Raw genomic sequence first — 22,303 nt, 5'->3', positions numbered from 1 at the left:
CTAGCTTACTTAGTGCTCCATCTGCACGATGGGAAGGAAGTCATTTATTTTATGTAGCGCACGCATTTGTTGAAAATCCCGATGGGGAGCAGCTAGGGCGAGGCGATCCACTCGTTTTGCGTGGCATATGATCATCATTAATGAACGACTTCCCAATAACTTGAGCGCCGATTTCGTCATTATATCTTACATTTTAAATCCTTTTCTTCGTTCCCTGTGTTTTTTATCTTTGGCCGACACCCTCTTTTGATGACAAATTTATAGGAGCATAAAATATAGTTCACACCTGATGAGTCAAAACTAAATACTGTCAAACATTTAGCAATGAATAAAACACTCGTAGACAATACTTCGCTGATTCACCTGCTCTGTTATCCTGAAATATTTTAAAAATATGTATTTTCCTTCCATCTTTAATTTGCCTGTGGATTTCCTGTAATAGGTCGTATTGCATAAAATACACGGGAATGAGACCACTGAGACTAGGATGTAGTAGGTCAAATCAAAAAATATTTATCGTATTATTTAAAAGCCATCTCTATAACCCTGCAATGTATTTACCTGTTTTGATACAGCATAGCCATTGAAAAACCTATCCTACTAAGGATAGAATTCCTGCGTATTTGGATATAATACCTGACTTCTCCAAAGATAGCCACTCTCCAGTACAGATGAAAAGATTTTCTCAAAAGCACTTTCATAACAACTATATGCTCTGCATAGCTGTTGATCATATTGCATGAAATACACCCATGTCTCGTATAGCGCAAGGAATGCGTTCCTTGGGGTCTTTGCGCTATACAAATTTGCGTTATACAAGAGCGTTTTAACATTGGGAAGATAGGGATGCGTTCCTGGTAGCATAGGTCTTGGGTATTGAATTTCCTCTAAAACATATTATTATTATTATAGTATTCTACCGATTAAGGTAGGTTTCCATGGAGTACGCAAGAAGTGATCTGGGAGCCTCCCTTTCCTTCCAGCACTGCCTTCTTTAACTCACAGTAAGGCCTACTCTCTTTCAATCTATCTAAAAATCCTATTCTTCTCCTTCCCCTCCCTCGTTTCCCTAACATTCTACCCTCTAGCACCATTTTCAACATCCCCTCACCACTAAGCACTAACTCCATCCATACCTTCTGTCTCCTGCGTATCTCATCTGAAAGCTGCCTCTCCTCGCCAACCATATCCAGCACTTCGTCGTTCCTTTTCCTCTCCGTCCATTTCACCCTCTCCATTCTTCTCCATGCCCACATCTCGAATGCCTCCAATCTTCTCTCGTCTTCTTTCCTCAGTGTCCACGTTTCCGCACCGTAGAGAGCTACACTCCAGATCAAACTCTTCACTAACCTTTTCTTTAAACTCTTACATAACGATCCTCTTAGAAGCTCCTTCCGGTTCATGAACGCCTCCTTCGCTAATGCAATTCTCTTCCTAATGTCCTTACTACTGTATCCGTTTTCCTCTAACGTACTGCCTAAATAGTTGAATTGCTCAACCTGCTCAAGTTTTTCACCACCCATCTTTATCTTAAGTCTCACATTCCTCCCTCGTGATGCTTTACAAAACCGCATTACCTTAGTTTTCTTGTGATTAATCCTCATCCCATATTCCTCGCAACGCTCGTATAACGCATCCACTAGAGCCTGAAGCCCCCTTGCTGACTGGCTAATCAGCGCCTGATCATCCGCGAATCTCACTGATTTGAACATCATTCCTCCCACTTTTATTCCAGCTTCTAACTCATCCCATGCTTCCCTTACCATCTCTTCAGCGTACACGTTAAAGAGCAGCGGCGATAGAGGACAGCCTTGCCTCACACCTCGGCCAATGCTTGCCCACCCGGATTCTCCGTCCGCTACCCTCACTTGCGCAGTCTAAGCCATATACAGATTACGAATCAGTTGTCTATCCCTCCAATCTACACCTATTCTCTTGAGAATATCCATTATCTTTACCCAGTTCACTCTATCAAACGCTTTTTCAAAATCCACGAAACACGCATATACGTCCTGGTCGTATTCTAGGTTCCTCTCCACGAGGGACCTCATTATTGCTATTGCATCACGAGTTGACTTCCCCTTTCTGAAACCAAATTGATCTTCGCCCAAATACTCGTTTGCCCTCGCCTCCATTCGTCTGTTCAATATCCTCAGCACCACTTTCGCCGCATGCGATATTAAGCTGATAGTCCTATAATCTCCGCATTCCACAGATTTCTTCTTTTTCGGAAGCGGAATTTAAACCGTCTTCACGAAATCTTCCGGCCAGCATCCCTCCTCATAGATCCTGCGCACTAGTTCGAAAAACCTATTCTTACCTTCCTTCCCTAGATTCTTCAGAAGCTCACACGGGATATTGTCCACGCCTACTGCTTTCCTAGCCTTCATATCACGAAGTGCTCTCTCTATTTCCGAATCTAATATCCCCGGCCCAAGATTATCCTCCTCCACTGCACTTTCCTCCTCTAGAGTCAATCTCTCTGGTCTGTTCATTCCGTCATACAGGTCCTCCACGTATTCCTTCCATCTACTCTGTACCTCTTCTCGCTCGGTTAGCATCCTCCCATCTTTAGCCTTAATTTTAGACATGGCTTGTCCTCTTTTGCCGCCCGATAGCGACTTAACTTTGGCGTACAACGCGCCTATTTCTCCATCCTTCTGGAACTTTTCCATTTCCTCACACTGTCTTTTCCACCAAGCCTCCCTTGCCCTCTTAGTTTCACGTCCTAATTGATTATTCAGTTCCCTATAGATTCTTTTTCCCTGTTCCGTGTCCACGTTCTTCCACTTCCTCCTCTCCTCCATTTCCCTTATCATGTTCTCCGTTACCCACGGCTTCTTTATCCTTCTACTGTCAACGTAACCAATTGACTTCTCCACCGCTTTGACTATTCCCGTTTTAATATTATCCCATCTTTCCTCAACAGTCTTAGTACTTTCAATCTCCCGTATACTAATGTCCACTAGTTCCTGATATTCTCTCCTCATACTCCCCTTCAGGGCTTCTACGTTCCATTTCTTCGCCTTCCTAACTTTCATAAGTCTTTTGAATCTTACATTGCATTTCATGAGTACTAGATTGTGGTCCGAATCCGCATCTGCTGCGGGGAAGCTGCGCGAGTTTTTCACACTATTCCTAAACCTCTGTCTTACCATAATGTAGTCTATTTGATATCTCCACACATCCCCTGGACTTTTCCACGTGTACCTTCGCCCTTTATGATGATTGAACCACGTGTTAGTGAGGAATAATTTGTTTCTCCTACAAAATTCTGCTGCTTTCTCTCCCCTGCCGTTTCGTATTCCTAGACCAAAATCTCCTATTTCTTGCCCATCCCTCCCTTCCCCCACTGAGGCATTCCAGTCCCCCATCACTACCAGATTTTTCTTACCCGGTGTGTCTCTAATTATTTCCTCGAGCTGTTCATTAGGCTGGTGCGAAAAAACTCAAGTTACAAATTTCGTGTCATAATAGCGCGGAAAAGTTGCGATACGTTAGTACAAGAAAAACAAAAAAAGAATTATTAAAATCGGACGTCATCTTCCGATCCCGCAAAGCACCTGAAAAAATGACGAAAATGAAAAAAAAATGTTTTTTTTTTCGTTGTAAAAAAATGAAATAAAATTAATATCTTTTAACGCCACAGCAAAAAATGGTTACAAATAGCATAGGTTATTATTAATATATGCATATTTATGGTTTTAAACTGTTATTACCGATCGCATCAGATCATTAAAAATGTATAAATTTTGCAATTTTGCCGGTTTTTCAGAGTTGTGTAATAATTACTTAAGGTAATATTTTAGGCTAAAATTTTTGTTTTAAAAAAGTTTGATTATGCAGCTCTTCCTTTGTTTATATATGATATAATTATATTTAAACAATCCAGAACTCACCGCGGAGAGGTGGCTGCACTTTGAGTTCTACCCACACCCTCCATCCATCCAACTAATGAGGGTTACTGCTATTTATAATATTTAAATTTTTTGTCCTTCTTTTAAATTTTAGCTTGAAAAAACTACTTTGTACTGCGATTTTGTGGTGAAGTCGGGCATAATGGACCTTGATTTGAATATAGCCCTAATAAATCCATCTCTGGATCGATAGCCACAAAGCTTAAGGGATGCCTCTGTTACCAATTTCACACACGGCTCCATTGTTTGCCTGTGATGTAGGAAGTTATAATATCCCAATCTTGTTTATCACCAGATTCAATGAAGGAAGCTATTTCTTCATTAGCAATTATTCTCATAAGAAGAAGTGGAGTAGATAGTTTGACTACATTGGGTGCTTTCCATTCATGTGACTCACGAGTCGACTTGTGTCGACTCACGGAAACTGTTTAAAACTCTCCTATTCCTGTGCGTTACCGTTTGTTGACTTGTGTGAGGTAGAGGTTTATTAACAGAGGTAGCAAGGATTATTACAGCACTCGAGTGGTACTCCCTTAACAAAACTCGCACCGTCTCTCTACACACATTCCGCGCGACTGACTGCGCGTCACCCTCCTTACTCGCTCGACTGTCCGAGTTCCTCGGCGTCCCCCAGAGGGGCAGCACCTGCCGGACCATTTCGAACAGCCAGTTGATGACAGTCGGCCTTTCCTGATTTCAGGGCCGTCCTCGGCCCGCTCTTGCGGTTGGCTGACCTCTTCTTCTACAGCATCGGATTCCTCTTGAATCGGCTCGTTGGCTCCCTGGTCTCCGAGGCTGCATGGGGGTGGGTTGTCATCTTCTTCTACAGCATCGGGGTCCTCTTGGATCTGCTCGTGGGCTCCCTGGTCTCCGGGGCTGCATGGGGGTGGGTTGTCATCTTCTTCTACAGCATCGGATTCCTCTTGAATCGGCTCGTTGGCTCCCTGGTCTCCGAGGCTGCATGGGGGTGGGTTGTCATCTTCTTCTACAGCATCGGGGTCCTCTTGGATCTGCTCGTGGGCTCCCTGGTCTCCGGGGCTGCATGGGGGTGGGTTGTCATCTTCTTCTACAGCATCGGGGTCGTAGTCTGGTGGGGATTGGCACCATGGTTTCATTCGATCTGCACAAAAGACCGAATGAAACCTCCTCTGGGTTCTGGCTGCTCCTGGGATGTCTGTCAGCAAATATCTATCCCTGGGGAATACCTTCTCCACCCTGTATGGTCCCTTAAATTTGGGTGCTAGCTTTCGAGACGTTCCCGTCGCCTGGGCTTCTCGCTCGACTAACACTAACTCTCCCCGCACGTATTTTCTTGGCTCCTTGTGAGCTTCGTCAAACCTTTTCTTCTGCCTCTCCTGACATGTTACCATCCTGCCTAAAGCTTCCTTCCTAACCTCCTCTATCACTTCTTTGCTCACTTCATGTTCATCTTCCTGCAATGTCACTACAACTCGGTTCCTTAACGCATTCCGCGGGCGGTACGCGAACAACAGTTCATGTGGACTGGCTCCCACCGTCTTGTTCTTCATCGAGTTCATGGCAAATTGAATGTCTTTCAAGCGCCCATCCCAATCACTTCCATCCTCCGCTGAATTCATCGTAGTGATAGCTCGAGTAATTATGGCGTTTGATCTCTCTACTTGTCCATTTGCCCTAGGCGTTGCAGTGGCGTTCTTGATGTGTTTTATCTGATGCCCCTCGCAAAATTCCTCAAATTCTCTCGACGTATATGCCGTTCCTCTATCCGAGATGATACGGTCCGGACAACCAAACAAGCTAACTATCTCACTCAAGGCCTCACAGACTGGTTTTGACCTCGTGTTTTTCACAGCTCGTAGTACTATGAACTTCGTAAAATTGTCTTGGTACGCGAGGACGTATTCACTGCCTCTTTTGCTACGAGGGAACGGTCCTAGGTGATCTATGTTAACGGTATGAAAAGGCGTACCCTCGCGCTTAGTTGGGTACAGTATTCCTTCCCTTTTCCCGCCTGGTCTCTTGTGGTACGCGCATTCGATACAGGCTGCGATATATCTCTTTATCCTTTGTCTCATCCTCGGGAACCAGAAATATCTTCTCAGGTGTTCCAGAGTCTTTTCTTCTCCGTAATGTCCCATGTCATCATGGCTCCCCTTTATGATTCTCCAAATCGCATCTCTTGGGACCACCCAACGACTTCCCCCCTCCACTCTTCCTTGACCTCAGCCCTCTTGTCAATGGTCACAGGAGGTCGATTGTGAAAGTTTGCCCTATCTCCCAATTTGGCCCTATCAGTGACACTCTCGTATCGTCTTATCTTGCGTAATAGTCCTTCTACATCTTCAAAGTCACACATAGTCAGCAGCTTCACTAGTTCCTTATCCCACATGCCATTTAGAATGTACTTGATAAGGGAGGCTTCATTTACTTCACCACGCCTAGCGATAGTCTTCATCGCGTAAACATATGACTCATGCGTCTCGCCACGCTGCATTCTTCTCTTTGTAAGACTCAAGTGCACGTCGGCTTGGTCCTCCACTGATGGGAAACAATATAATAGTCCTTTTTTGAACGCCTCCCAAGAGTGTACTTCCTCGGCTACGCTATTCAGCCATAGTTTCGCCGCTCCGCGTAACTTACTAACGGATTGGGCTAACAACATCGACTCGTCCCATCCGTAGGCTGATGCAATGCTCTCTACTCGCCTGACCCACTGTACCGCCGTGAACCCCAGGGTTAGCGAAGGTTCAAACTCCGGCAATAATTGCTCTGCTATTTCTCGATAACCCACCATACTTTTATCAAGAACTAACGATTGCCCATTTAAAAGATCTCGTTCACGTTCTAGAAGTTTCCTTTCTCTCTCTAACAATTCTCTCTCGTGTTGCAAAAGCGCTTGTTCCCTCTCCGCTGCGCTTCTAAGGACGCTACTCTCTCCGACAGGATACCGCCAATTTCCCAACGACGGTTCTCTGCCCTTAGTAGGCCACACGACAGTAGCCTCGCGCGGTTGCTCACCGGGTCCTCTTGACTGTATATCCTCCTTAGCCTTGTCTCTCGCGGCATACGGCGTCGACGCAGGCAGAACCCACTTAGTGGTAGCCTCTCGGTGCATCTCACTATGCTCCCTGGCCACGCTGGCCTCGCTCTCCTGCTCTCGACATGTTCCCGCCAATTCAGTCGCGTCCCTTCCTTCCGCAGAATGGACCCCGTTGAAGCTACCTACGCGACACTCGCCATCCCACGACGCATTCGTCGGACTGGTCATTGCTACAACTAGAACCACACTCTCTCACCTTACTCAGTCCGCACTGGGGTTTTTGATGTTCTATCTATTGATGGCTGGATGTGCACGAACAACTCCACCGCAGCTCGCTGGTCGATCCCACTTCTGAACTGTGAGGTAGCTTCTTTATTAACAGAGGTAGCAAGGATTATTACAGCACTCGAGTGGTACTCCCATAACAAAACTCGAACCGTCTCTCTACACACATTCCGCGCGACTGACTGCGCGTCACCCTCCTTACTCGCTCGACCGTCCGAGTTCCTCGGCGTCCCCCAGAGGGGCAGCACCTGCCGGACCATTTCGAACAGCCAGTTGATGACACTTGTGTCACAACAGTCGGCGACACACACAGAATGGAACACGAAAACCGCGACCCAAGTCGACTTGTGTCAATGAATGGAAAGCACCTATTCCAGGCAATCAATTCTATACAGTCATTTATTTCGAAGTTCATGGCAGGAGTAATGAAGTTTACGATAGGTTTGCTTTTAGTTAAGTCCGTCTGGCCTTAAATACTCTTTTTAGCCCTAGCTCTCTAATGTGCCTTCTGTAATCAAAAACCATCGCCATCAATACGTTCTCTGCGTGGTCAAATTTAGAGTTCCATTCAATAACAGGGAAAACTACTTTCTTTTAATATTCAGGTATGTATCGAGAGGTTTCCATTGCTCTGTCCACACGAGTCATCGAGCATGCAAAATTGGTTTGGTAAGTCATTTGGAAATTCAGCACTTGTGATTGCTTGTCTAATGTCAATAAGGTATCTTTTGTCCTTGCTCAAAATTTATCTATCAACTTGTAGAATTTCACATTTAATTGCTTGGAAATGCAGAATTGGAAGCTTTCCATTACCATTCAGATTAGTCCAATTGGCCCACTTAATGATTTTTGGCCACTTGTATCACCATCTAAATACTGAAAAATATAACAAAAGTAATTCAATGAAATGAAGTAAACCAACTGCCCACTGCAGCGAAGGTCCAATGTTTCCTACGAGCTTTCTAATAGTGCACCTTTCCATCTAATTTTGATGTTCGTGCCATCACAGCAAACTAACCCTAAGTACTCTAATGATACTCCTTGATCAGAGAGATAAGATAATAAGGAGACCACTATATCTTTAGCAGACCCGAAGCTTGGAGAAACATGGCTGAAATGCACAAAATCCGGTTCTTTTATTAGAGACTGGTGATCCGCTTTAACTGTCCGGCAGTACTCTTTCAATTCAATCATTTCTATTACTATGGTATTGTATATCCTTCCGTCAAAGTATAGCCCGTGTAGCTCACCTAGATCAAGATGGATTTGCTGTATATCGCTAATAATATTTCTCTTTTCCCTTCTAATTCTACATCAGTCAATGAACTTAGAAGTATATTCTTCAGTTATAACACCATTGTCTACAAATACACTTGATGCTATAGCAGCAGCTGCACGGTGAGATACCCCGTATTGATCACAATGAAAAGCTGTAGTTTATAAATTTACCCTAATTTGCCATGGTGATTTATATTTTTTTGGGTGTACTAGGCATGTGATCTTCCTGGTCAACAAATTTCTCCTTGATTGTTGAACTTTGCGTTGCGTCATTTAAAACCTCAACATCTTCACTTTCGGTTTCAATAGGGTTAACATGCTGCCCTTTTAAGGTGCAATTTTGCCTTTCAATTCTAGTGGCCAGTTTTATTGTCATTTGGATCTAAAGGACTATTTAAAACTTCGCAAAAATTATCCTCAAGTAATTATTACAAAACTATGAAAAACCGGCAAAATTGCAAAATTTATACATTTTTAATGATCCGGTGTGATCGGTAATAACAGTTTAAAACCATAAATATGCATACATTAATAATAAACTATGCTATTTGTAACCATTTTTTGCTGTTGCGTTAAAAGATATTAATTTTATTTCATTTTTTTACAACGAAAAAAAAACGATTTCTTTCATTTTTGTCATTTTTTCAGGTGCTTTGCGGGATCGGAAGATGACGTCCGATTTTAATGATTCTTTTTTTATTTTTCTTGTACTAACGTATCGCAACTTTTCCGCGCTATTACGACACGAAATTTGTAACTTGAGTTTTTTCGCACCACCCTACTGTTCATACACCTCATCTACTTCTTCCTCCCTATGATTGCTAGTGGGCATGTAAACCTGGACCACCACAAGGTTGGTGGGCCGTGCCTCAATTTCTACCACCAGAATCCTATCGCTTACCTGGTCTATACCTACCACACGCTTACCCATCTTCCCGTTTAACACGTTCCGTGCTGATGACGTAGCGTCTACGTCATGGCAGCCACTACCCAGTGACTGATGACGTAGACGCTACGTCATGATTCCCTTTTGCGTTATATTCCGCCCTGAGCGCCAGCCACCGCATTTAGGGTATGGGAGAGGGTCAGTCACCACTCTTCGCCTGTTTGCCGTGCGGAGAGCTCCGAAAAATTTTTTTTTTTCGATTTTTTCTGTGTTTTTCTATTTTACCCGGTTTTGCTCTGCAAGGACGTCTTTGGGGGTGACTTTTTACAATGTATTTTTTTATTACTTTCATTTTATAATGCAAAAAACAGTTATATATTCTCATAATTGTTCTTATACCTTAAAAAAAAACTTTTACAAATATTCAAAGCGAAATAACAAAAAGATACTTTTGCATTAACGAGGATAGGTAATTACTTTATTACAAGATATTTTATCTTTCCTTATGACTTTTAACGCAATGATTAGATTGTGTTTATTTAATTGGTTTTTACAAGAAGGAATACAAATATTTTTCCATTGTTGTTATTTTTATTTTTAACGTCAATTAACGCTATCGTGGTAAATTGCTTAGCTAGTTGCCTAATTTAGGACATTCTCTAGGTATGTGTATTTTTATCCTTACGATAACAATAAATGCTTCCGTTCTTATACTTTTAAAGTTTCCGAGTGAATTTTATTTGCTCTGATTTCATCATGGCAAAATTTGTTGTTATCCCTATGTTTATTTGCTGCTATGCATGAAATAATATATTTGCATAAATTTAACAATAACTTCAGTAAAGTCCTGGTTCCACATTGCGATTTATTTTTACTATTTACATTTCATGCACAATAGCTAGACTTCCCCATACTTATGTTCACTAGCATTTTAATTAGATACTCATTACTTGATTTTTTCCATAATATCCGAAATACTTACAAGCATTCTATTTGGCATCCTCCCCAACAAAAAAATGCCTTAGAGAACAATTTCCACTAACCCAGTCACATACCGCCGAACTCGGAGAAACTGATCCGGCCCGATGATATATACATCCGAAGATATGAAATGGGCAATACGTGTCCTGAAGGAAATTTACTAGATGGAAATATTTAACCATAGAAGAATTTCCCCACTTTTTGGCCTTATTTTTCGTGCTAGAATTATCCAAATCTCCTGTATCTCCAATAATTGAAAAGCTTGATCTTTATATGACTTGCATTGCTTCAGGAGAGAGAAGTCGCTTGATCAATTCATGTCAATTCTCCAAGCCCTTCAAATCAACAAGAACCTATCTACGTTCTCTGACTCTAACTCTCCTCTGGCCCACTGATTATTCAAAATTAGCCCCATATAGACGCATTCAAGGAATCAATGGAAAAAGTAGTGACCCGCTCACGTGACCTAAGTTTGGAAGAGTCTATGGTTTCATGGAGAGCTAGGCTGGGATATAGTGAATATATGAGGGGAAAGCGCCACAGGTACGCAATAAAGTTGTATATGTTGACGGAAGCAAAGGGTTTGGCGCTGCAGGTCCTCCAACTCAGAAAGGAACTGGACTGTCTGGAAAAGGGCATTCGGAGAAGATGGTAAACAAATGATGGAGGATCATTTAGACTGAGGCTAATCCTTTTATATTGATAACTTTTATAACAGTGTAGCCAGTTCTAGATTCCATCCAAATGGGAAACCTAACTTGACGGGGACACTGAGGAGAGGCAAGAAAGTTATTCCTCTTTTGGTGCTCTGCTACGAATTAAAGAACGGTGAGGTGGTGGAGGCCTTTCATGAGTATAAAATTGGTATCCTAAGGTGGACGGATAAGAGGGAAGAGCGGATGATCATCGCTGAATTCAGTGCAAAAAATCAACGAATCTACGAAAAAGCGAGGGTGCACGCTGTGAAAGCCACATGCGGTGGTTGAACATAGCAATTCCAATTGTGGCCTCGATCATTGGGATCAAATAATGTCTGACTTTTCCATTGAAAGAAAATTGATGAATCAAATGATACTAAAAATTGGGAATCCACCTACTGAAATCACTGTTGCAGAAACGTAATTTTTATTCAAAGAAATTTTTTTAAAAATTCCTCTCATCGACTTTCTAATTCCAGTTATAGAATCTTATGACAATATCTGTACCTTCGATCCCTTTGAGGAGATAGTCATCCTAGCCTACCTCAACCAAAACCAAGGGCTTATTAGGACATTTCCCCGATTATATGAAAAACACGATAGACAGAAAAGACGAAAACAGAAGAGATGTAGGCAGTGCTTCAAGAAGAATGTCCACCAGGATACATCATATTATAGAGCCCCACCTGCCTATCTGATCCTCGATGGTGTCTTGACTGTTTCCAGAAGTATCACAAGAATTTGTGGTGCAGAAAATTATTTACCCAGCGGGAAAAAATTATTTTTTTAATGTTTACCTGTTATATTTTCTATTTCAATATTTATTTAAAAAGATATTATTTTATGCGATGTATTTAGTAACTGAAAAATTATTCTAAAAATGCTGGTCAATTTTTGATTTGTAAAAAAATGTTTCATTGCAACAATTCTTCATTTATACAAATTTTCCCTTTCATTTATAAACCAATGTATATCATTATAAAATCTTATCCGGAGGATATCATATCGTTTATAATAATTTTTCCTCCATAGGGAGCAACACTTTTGCTGGAAATATTGGTAATACTCGCAATATTTTCTTTTGAGCAATAAAACATTTAAAATCGTATTTGAATCTATCATTTCCAGATTATAAAAATAATGTTTGCTGCATTACTATTTCCTTTAGTTTTTTCCAGAAAGTGATAAAGTCTGAACGGGTTTTCGCTACAGTACTGACAAAGAGCAAAGAAATGTGGGAAACATGTAGGTGTGTTGCGGGAAGGTATCAAAAGTTTGACAGGATACTTAGAAAATTTAAATTTTAAATTTTTAACAAATGAAGGGTTATCTATAAAAAAAGTGCGAAAACATGTAGAAGGCATCACAAATCATAAGATCACGTCGTTAAAATAATAATAAAAAAATACAAATTTTTGCCAAAAAGTCAGCCACAGGGCATTTTCTTCAAAAAACGGTCAGCACGGAATGTGTTAACACTAAAGCTACCCCTTGCTGGCTCTCTTCCCCTCCACTATATATAACCCTATACCCCTCACTCCAATAGTCCCCGCCATCCCTCCACCTCACCTCGCATAATCCTAAGATATCTATCCTCCCTTTATCCATTTCCCTTTTGATATTTTCTAACTTTCCCGCCCTCATCATAGTCCTCACATTCCACGTCCCCACATTTATAGCCGACTTCTTCTTCTCCATCTTCTTGGTCTTCTTTTCTTCCTTCTCCATTGCTGCTGCAGCTGATGATGATGATGATGATAAGTCTCTGCAAGGATTTCGCATGTTGGCGACCCCGAGGACCTTGCCGACCTCGTTGCCGTGCCCGACACCCGCCCTTTGCGGACGGGTCCCGGGCGATGAGATTCCGAGGCTCATTTGGTTGTACTCCATGTTTACAGGGAAGAGATAGTTGGTAGGGTTTCCCACTTCCATTCCAACAGTGTTTTTTACGTGACACCATCACGTGGACTACCTTTCGTCAGGCTCCTACCCTTCGACCTATCTGGCATGGGTGGCCCTACCGGGAATAATTTAGAATTAATCCCGCCAGTGCAGCTCTAGGGGTCATAGGGACGCGCAAGCCTTTCCACCGCGACAAGGTTGTAGCCCAAGGGAAAGGCTAAAACATATATATTCCCATAAATATCCTTAGAAAACATTATTTATATAATTTTTTATAGTTTAAAACATCTTTAAAGATAGTATGCATGCATTTGAAGACTTAAATTCATGTTTAAAAAAATTCTTACGTGCTTTTGAAATTCCCTCCTGTCGTGCGGGTGGGCTAACATCTGCTATCTCAGGGGATCGTAATGAGTTGCCGGCAGTTGACGATTTTTCAAACTAGTCTAAAAACAACTATTGTGTCATCCAGGCCCTTTAGTCGCTCATCGAAATGACAGGAAAATGCTATTTTGAATTCAATTTCATAGCTAGCGGAGTTTATGAATGATAAATCATTTTAATTTGAAGTCCGCCGAGTCATTAACAGCTACGTGAAACAGTCTTTAAATGCCTTGAAACCTGACCCAAGTTTTCCTTCCCTGAAAATGAATGAACGAGATTGCATTCTTTTCCAAAAGAATATCGTCTCGTCAACACTAAAATCTGGTTGAGGGGGAAAGGAGCCACTTTCAATCACAGCTTGGAGTTCATCAGAAAATGTTGCGGTGACTGCGCTATCAACACTTGCAGATTCACCTGATATCGCCGCACTGAAAATACCTGCTTGCCGTTTACATTCTGAAACCAACCGGAGCTTTCACTAAATGTCTCGGAGCGATTACCACTCTCGTCTTTTTGTACTGATTCACTATGAACTTTACGTATGTGTAGACCGCTTGGTTGAAGTTGGTGCGGCTGAGTCACTGATGTTTTAACTTCGTCTTTATTCAGAATAAGGCATCGTGCATTTAAACTTCCGCTCAATATCGCTTTGACGCTCTCCATTTTCAAAGCAATTGACCTCTTTCAATTCCTCTTCTAGGTTTATAGTTTTTCTTGATAAATTCTTGATTTTTTTAAACCCATTCCTATTTTTTGCCATATTCTCTTGGTTTTTTCTCTGTATGGCTCTATCTAAATCACCTTCCACTGCTGAACTGTATTCCTGAGACGCAGAAGGCCTGCGACTGCGGGGAGGGAACGAAGCCATTGTGTTTGAGACTCTATAGCGGACCCTTTTATGTGTTGATGCTATTCATGCGCAACTCGGCCACCACTGAATACCAATGACCTTGAAGGCTTTAGCGTAAACCCTCTACCTGGAAGTCAATCACCCGATAACCTATGACGGCAAAAATACGTCTCAAACCGTATTGCTGAAAAAAAAATCATTTCCACTAGCCCCACGCTTAATTAACGATATAAATTATTTATTATCATTCTGTTAAGGAGACAAGATAAATTACTTCGGCAGGCCGGCTATCCGGACCCAATGACAAGTAATACTTTTGGCCATTGCAATGCAATGGGTTTCGATTAATATATAAACAAAAAAGAAGATTTGAGGCAATAATATTAATATACGTAAAATGATAGAAATTTTGTGTGTACTTAGCGCAAGTTCACGTTTTATCACGAGAGCGTTTAAGATTTTTGATTAGGCTACTCTGCGTTGCAATGTTTCCCCGAGGAACGAATTTGCGCTGTATCGAAATTGCGCTAATCGAAATTGCGCTATACGAGACATGGGTGTATTAGATTACCAAGCCTAATATGATTAAGGACTATGATGTTTTTTGATGTATGGCGTCACAAATGCCCAAAATTTGTTTCAACTGGAAAGATTAATAACTAAAGGTGCAGAGAAGTCAAGGTTGAATAACGAGGCGGAGATAAAAAAGAGTAGGAGTTGAGAGACATATTCTGTAACCTCTGAGGAGAAGACAAGCCAGTTTAATCGATTTAATTAATTTTATTTTATAATTTTATTAATTCATAAAAGCATTTAACGAGCCCACGAATAATAATGATTGATGATAATGTTGATGAGCCTGTGAACTTCTGTGGCAGAAAATTTGACGAAATAACAGGCAAAACTACAACTAAACTTTACTAAAACTAAATAATCCAACAAATAGTTAAGTGTTACATGACACGACAAATTAATACTGAAATGTGCTGGATGACTGTTTCTGCCGCATTTGAATAGGAAAAGAATCATTGTTACGAGTTTGAGACAACGATTGGAATGCGAACGAGAGATTCCCTGAAGTTAAAGTTATGGACCTACAAAAAATTAGAAATGCAGAAGTATGCACAAGCAATGCTGATACTTTATTTGATGATATTACGAATAAAATAGTGTAACGATTAATAAAATATCCCTCAGAAAGCCGCAAAACTCACCATTTTGAACCATTTATCTAAAAATTCCGCAATTTATTAATCTCGCACCTATCTCTTATCCTGGCGGGTATACCATACCCCCACACCCCAGTATTAGTTGCCACCTATCTCTTTTCCTGGTGGGTATTCCACACCTCCAAACACCCCGGTATTAGTTGCACCTAAACACCCCCAGCCTTAATTCCTAACTGCACCCCTGTGATTAAATACTTATATTTTAAAGCCACTACTGTTACAGTAACTATAACTGAAACTTCAAAATTGTCATTTGCTTTTATATGTGCAAATTATTAATAATGGAAATTGGAGCAGTCTTCCTATGTTGCTACTAATGTTACATGGGGCAATCATTAAGTTACATACCATCTCCATCTTCTATTAGAGATACAAGGCTTTCTAAAGAATCCACTATTGGAGCATTTTCTTCAGCTTTCTCCCTGATGGATGAAGGAGGAGGGATTCTCTTTCTAGGAGGCATAATACTCTCTTCCTCCGTGCTTTCCTCCCCAGGTTGAGTCTTCTTGGCAGGAATTCTTATCCTTGCCTTTCTGTTTTTCGCATCAAGTAGCACTTTCTGTGCTTTCTGGCATGGCTTAAGTTTAATAGCCAGGGTTTCTAGCTCTAGCGCTTCTTGGAAATCACCTGAAAAGTCAACATATGCGCTAAAATCAACTCGGGAATCTGTCATACATTACTACATCATAGTTTTATTACAAATCAGTTTAACATTATATGGGAACATTCGTAATACTTATGAACAAAATATTAGTCAAGCTTTGGATATGTAGCAATCAAAATCACTCCAACGGTACTTAATGAAAACTTGCTGAATACTACTTCCCACACAGCACACTCAAAATTTATACTGTATAAAAGTTGCATAAATGGATAGGTGTATTATGCAAATAATATTCCGTCGATTATGCACATAATATGCGAATAATATGCACATTATATTTAAATATTCTGCCGCCGTAAACTATTAATAATTTATTGACATAATATGTTTATTATTTCGTTGTTAGTAACATTTCATCGTTAATTATGATTCTTATAAGAATCATTAATTAACGGCCACCCAGCAAACTCAAAATTCTTTTCAGTATAAAAGTTGCATAAATGGATACGCATAAAATGCAGATAATATTCTGTCGATTTTGTTCATAAAATTCGAATAATATGCACATTATATTTAAATATTATGCCGTCGTAAACTGTGATTGTATCCGTAAAAATCGATGATCATACATCCTCTGTATCACAAAATGTGAAAAACTATGTTTTAATATATCACGAACAACTTCGTATTGTTCGCAGAATATTCCACATTTATTATTATAATTTTTTTATTTTCCACACCGGCATATTGTCTGGCGAGGTAGGCAGTTTGGTAGCCATATTGCCGTTGTGTTAATTGTTGTTAGTTGTTGCCGTAGCCATATATTGCCGTAGTTGGGTGAATTGAACGTCTATTGAAAAATCTAAGATTAATGAGGAAAAGATGGGTTTACGGAACTATTTTATGTCACAGTACTATTCTGGTAACGCATATACGATAAGGAATAATAAACTTCATGGTAATAATAAACCGCAGACCAAAATTATACCATTTTAAGTTATCAGTAGACCAAAAAAGGAAGACATTTGCGCCTAATGTAGACCGAATGTAGACCTGATGTAGACCAAATGTGGTCGCCTATATTTGGTATACGGCAAACCATTAGGTTTTCATATGGTATTCTGCAAACTTTGTGCTCTCAGGGTAAGATCATTTGAGATGATAAAAGCAGGATATGGTTCAATTCTGATTCATCGCACCACTGACGATTATGAGAGAAAAACATAAATTTTCTTTCATGGCAGTTCATACACACAAGTAACCTATGCATGTGTCTGTCGAGAATTGATTAAGTTTCTTATGATTAAATGCTTTCCATGCATCATTTCAAGTAAGTGTCCTTGGTATTACAAAAGGATAGATAAGCTGAAATTATAATCTCAAAGCAAGAATAACTAAAAGATTAAGATCTTCCCCGTAATAAAAGGCACTACGCCAAAAATAAAATGTTTATAGTAGTTTCTCCAAAAATACCAGATTACATGACTAATGACGTAATTAATTGAAGTAGGTTTTCAACTTTGAGGAACTGAAATATTTTTTTAATGAGTACTGAGTTTCCGGGACATAACACACCGAAGGGGAAGCTAAGAAAGACTATATTTGCTGCTAATTCCCAGTAGGTAACTCTTTTAAAACCACATGTTTACTGAACTAATGAACACAAAAAAAGAAAAATAAAAAGCAAAATAAATTGTACTACAATATTTAAATTGCCACTTTCAGTGCTGGAGTTGTTCATCAACATTCCCAAGCCACATCCTGGCAGAAATTACATCCAAATAATTACATACAGCGAGAAAGGGTACATACCTTACTGTTTTTTGTAAGGGTGAAATTGTATCTTCTGATTGTCTGAATCCACTTGTTTGCCAACTCAGGATCTTTAGGGAAGTTGAAAACTTTAACTTTGGGTCCACTCCTGTTGTTTCCTTGGCATCCCAGCACAACATGTGGGAAAGGCATTTTTTTTAACAAAAATACCTCTCAAACACGTTCCTGAAATCCAGTGAATTAATGTCATTAATGAAAGAAAAATCGCTATCTTCAGAAACTCCACTTTTCTGAAACTTCACCACAAAAATCTCTATAATGTGGTGAAAGGTAAAGCAAATTAACTCATACAGAACGTGGTATCCAACGGAAGCCAGCACTGCTCGTGCAGCACTGCTCGTGCTGACGTCAGAGCCAATCCCGTCACTTGCATCAATCCGTTCTAGGTGGATATGGATGTGATCACTTGTTTGTCTCTGGAAGAAGGTGTCGACTTTCTTTACTCCATCCTTGAGGGTGCCATCTAAAGTTTTGTCCCCACTGTGAAACCTATTGGAAAAAATTCCCCTCTTGGTTCTAAGCAGATACCTTTTGCAGAAAAGTTTCTCGGGTTTTCCACCGGTTGATGTCTTCCATGTCTCCCACTGACGTTTCGATCCGCGACTTGCTGATCATCCTCATGGGATCTTCCGAAATCATTCGGAATCATTCATCTTCGTAATATACCGGCTGACATTGTCTTGCCTATAGTCTCTATATCTAATATTTTAAATTTAATTCTCTAATCTGATTTAACCATTTAGCTGTGATAGCATCAAAAATTTTCTGCCACTGTGTTCGGGACATTCAATTTTCAATTAATTTATTATCCTTGGCCATTTGGCCCATGAGATAATTTACAAGTACACAACAATCAAGTAGAAATCATTTGACAAAGGTTCAAAGAAAAAGAACATTACAGCAAGACTTAGAAAATGCAAAAAATGGAGAAGAAACAAAAACAAAAGCAAAATATAAATCTATGCAAGCATACTTATAAGTACAATCGCATCCCGAATGCGGATACCCGGGTATCTAGCCACACAAAATTTTCAGACATATTAAATACATTTGAAACAGTATCACTATTTATTCAAAGAAAAATATTCAGGTGTAACATAAAAACGTAGGACTAATAGAAAATTATTTCATGAATACGGAATATATTCTCCCATCACCCACATCAGTACTCAATCACGTCTGCATGGTTAGTTACACCGGGAATTGCCATGAAATGTCATTAAACAACTTGTGTACTTTATTCTTAAATACATGCATAGATGGCAAATTTCTTATTTCTATCGGTAGAGAGCTCCGTATTCTGGCAGCTGTAACCATGAATTATTTATTGAGGTGTGATGTTCTATGGTGAGGGAGTGGTGAAGATATTTTTCCGTCGACCCCAGGCGTGTGTCTAGCAGGTAGTGGACCCTCATAATCTGGGACTGCCCACCCTACCCCCTCATGACATACCATGAATACAATTTAGCCCTTCTAAGAATCATAATTGAAATTTAAATATTTGAACTTGACTTATTGTGTATGGAATGTAAATGGATTATTTCCTCAAATTGCCAGCATGACAATATAGGCCAGAGGGGTAATATAAGACAAGGGGTCTGGGTACCTGCTCCCGGATTTCAAGAATAAAAGCCTAAGCTCCGCTGTGTAGGGTCCCAGAACAAAGACATGGCACACCCGCGACCATCATAAAAGGGGGAGAGCTACAAAATGGTTGTATGTATTTGGCATTTGTTCACCTGCACAAGAATATCTCCGATGAATATTTTCAGCCTTCGTCTCCCGGGTAAAGAAACGTCCAATTCCATATTTTAGTATTTATAGTAGGGAATAGGTCAATCCTTTCCACCGTACATATGCTGCGAGGATTTTCTTTGTAAAATAACCAAAGACCGGTGATGCATCAATTGTATTCATGACCACTTGATGAAACTATGCTATTGTATTGCCTTCAATGAATGAATGGTTATCATTTTTATTATCTGACCCCTTTCTGAAGCTTTTGCACTGCTCCTTATATACCTCATCTTGTGTCCCCTTGGAGAAAGGCTGTTTTTATAGGAAGGTTATTGATGACCAAGGCTTACTCTGCAGTCATATTGATGACCCTGTTAGGAGCAAATGTTTCCTCATAATCAACTGCATATCTCTGTCTGGATAAAGCCCAATGCTACTAGTTGGGCCCCATTTCTGCATCTTTCACCGTCAGCACCAGACTTCACCTTGGATGCCCATTTATATTTTTACAATGCCTTTGTCCAAAAGTCCATGCATCATTATCTATTAGTAATGTGTATTCCTCATTCATTATATCTTTCCACTGATCCCTCTCAGTCCCATCCAATAGCTCTTGCGCTGAAGTAGGATCACACAAATTTCTGCACACAGCTGGATAAAGCACAATATCATCAGGGCTTTTTTCGGTCACCCTTTCTCTCAATGGGTTCCTTTGTAAGTCCTGGCACTCACCGACAACTTGATCTCTTTCATCTGATGCTAAAATTCACACATTGTCATCCTCAGCCACAGGAGCTATCTCTTGCCCAATGGGGTAGTTTCCTTCATCAAAGAAAAGGATAGGCATTGATTGTGATTCGTTAACCACCATTTGTGTATTTATAATATAGTAGTTTTTTGGTTTTGTAAATCCCAGTTTAGCCGAATGTTAATGGTCAATATTAACCTCATTTGAAAAAAGCGATTCCACTCCACGTGACGTCACAGGGACCTTGTTTCTATACGAGTAGAAAGGAGAATTACATCGTCTGAGATTACCAATGGATGCATGAGGCACAGAGCTCAGGGAAACATCTCTTAATAATCACCAACTAAAACTGCCTATGGTCGGAAAATTTCCTTCATTTGATAAGGTATTAATAAACCTTATTTAAGCCAAGTGCTACCTGTTAGCAGTGTACTCAGCTACTTTCTAGTAGCCTGCATCGCAGCAGCGCACATATCCTTGCCCCAAGGTCACCTCATACGGCGACAGTGGGAACCAGAATGACGTCACTTAGGCTTTCCCCAGCATTCATACTTAGCCGTCGCATTATCTAGCGCTTGAAAATTTTTACTTTTCAGTTAATGGGGAAAAATAGATATTATCATTTAAAAATCTAAAAGCGTGAAATAAGTTCTTTAGGAGTCATATAATAACAATCTTTTGATTTAGGCAATAAAATAATAGCAAATCACCTTATTTCATCGAAGAAAAGGGTCTAACAGCATATGAATTGGTACATCTGCATTACTGTCTTCTATGCAGTTATTTTTATCTATCATCCTCCCAAGGAACTTTACATCTCGGGAAATCACTGGACCCAAGAGATTTTTAAGTTTTATTTGTCGATAGTTCTTTGATGTATCAAAACACCCTGTGAAGATACACTCTCTGCTCTTGAAACCTTTTCGTACAACTGTGTTCATACATCTAATGACCCTCGGATGGAATGAAAACCACGCAATGTAGCAGTGCCAACTTTATCCCATGGCCTCCAAACTAGAGGGAATCACCAGAATCCCACTTAGTTCTTTTCTCATAAGACACACAAATAAATATTTTACACCCAAAAACTCAAAGATGGGTCATAGAAGTAATAATAATATCTATTGACCCCGTTGGTTTGTGTCACAAACATAAGGCAGGTCAAACTGTTAATAGTGATACAAATTTCACGTGTAAAATATGATACATATTCATTTATAAAACTACAATAGGACAAAAGAGATAAAATAGGTCATGCACAATGGCTGAAAGAGATGGTTCACTTCATCATCATCATCATCACTGGTCAATAATTTGACATTAAGATTAACAAGATTGGTTTGACGCAGCTATTCACTCAATTCTTCTATCAGCTAATCATCTTTTCACCCCTACGTATTTCTTCCATCTCACATCCTTCTTTACTTTGTCCGTGAATTTGTTTAACGCATTTCTGAAGCTTCTCATGGCACAATTGAAAGAACTTAAACAGAAACGTTGGGTTATTGCAAGATGTGTGCTTTCTGGGTCCCCCGTTTGATGACTGACGGATTCATGGAGCAACGCCTTGACACTGCTCGCAAATGTCTTCAACAATTTTAAGTTGGGGGGCAACAAGGAGAAGTTGTTGGTCTCTACTGTCACCGGAAATGAAGCGTGGGTATTTCATTATATCCCCGAAACAAAACTCTTAGGTGGCAAACGCTTCAAGAGCGACAATGAAGTCCGAGCAGAGGTCACACACTTCCTCAACAGGTTGGCGGGAGACTTCTTCAACTTAGGGATAAAAAAGCTGGAGCACTGTCTTTAAAAGTGTGTCGAAAAAAATGGAGACTAAGTTGAAAATTAGGCAAAAGTGTAAGCTTTTCAACGATATGAAAATTAATATCAATTAAAAAAAGTTTTGTATTTGTAAAAAATATGGGAACCTTACTTTTGGTACAACCCTCGTA

At 40.2% G+C, this 22,303-nt stretch overlaps 1 protein-coding gene and 1 long non-coding RNA gene across 7 annotated transcripts in view; one reads left to right on the top strand and one right to left on the bottom strand.

The window, feature by feature from the left end:
* Nucleotides 1–22,303, top strand: part of LOC124171505 — a 247,691-nt gene that overhangs the window by 185,411 nt on the left and 39,977 nt on the right. The window lies entirely within an intron of this gene.
* Nucleotides 15,779–18,194, bottom strand: LOC124171508. The gene is made up of 3 exons (XR_006867783.1): nt 18,158–18,194; nt 17,846–18,031; nt 15,779–16,056 (listed from the first exon to the last, which is right to left on the bottom strand). It is a non-coding gene; the product is annotated as an uncharacterized LOC124171508 (long non-coding RNA).

Source organism: Ischnura elegans, chromosome X, assembly GCF_921293095.1.
Source record: "Ischnura elegans chromosome X, ioIscEleg1.1, whole genome shotgun sequence".
Lineage (NCBI taxonomy): Eukaryota > Metazoa > Arthropoda > Insecta > Odonata > Coenagrionidae > Ischnura > Ischnura elegans.
This window is presented reverse-complemented; position numbering and strand designations above follow the sequence as displayed.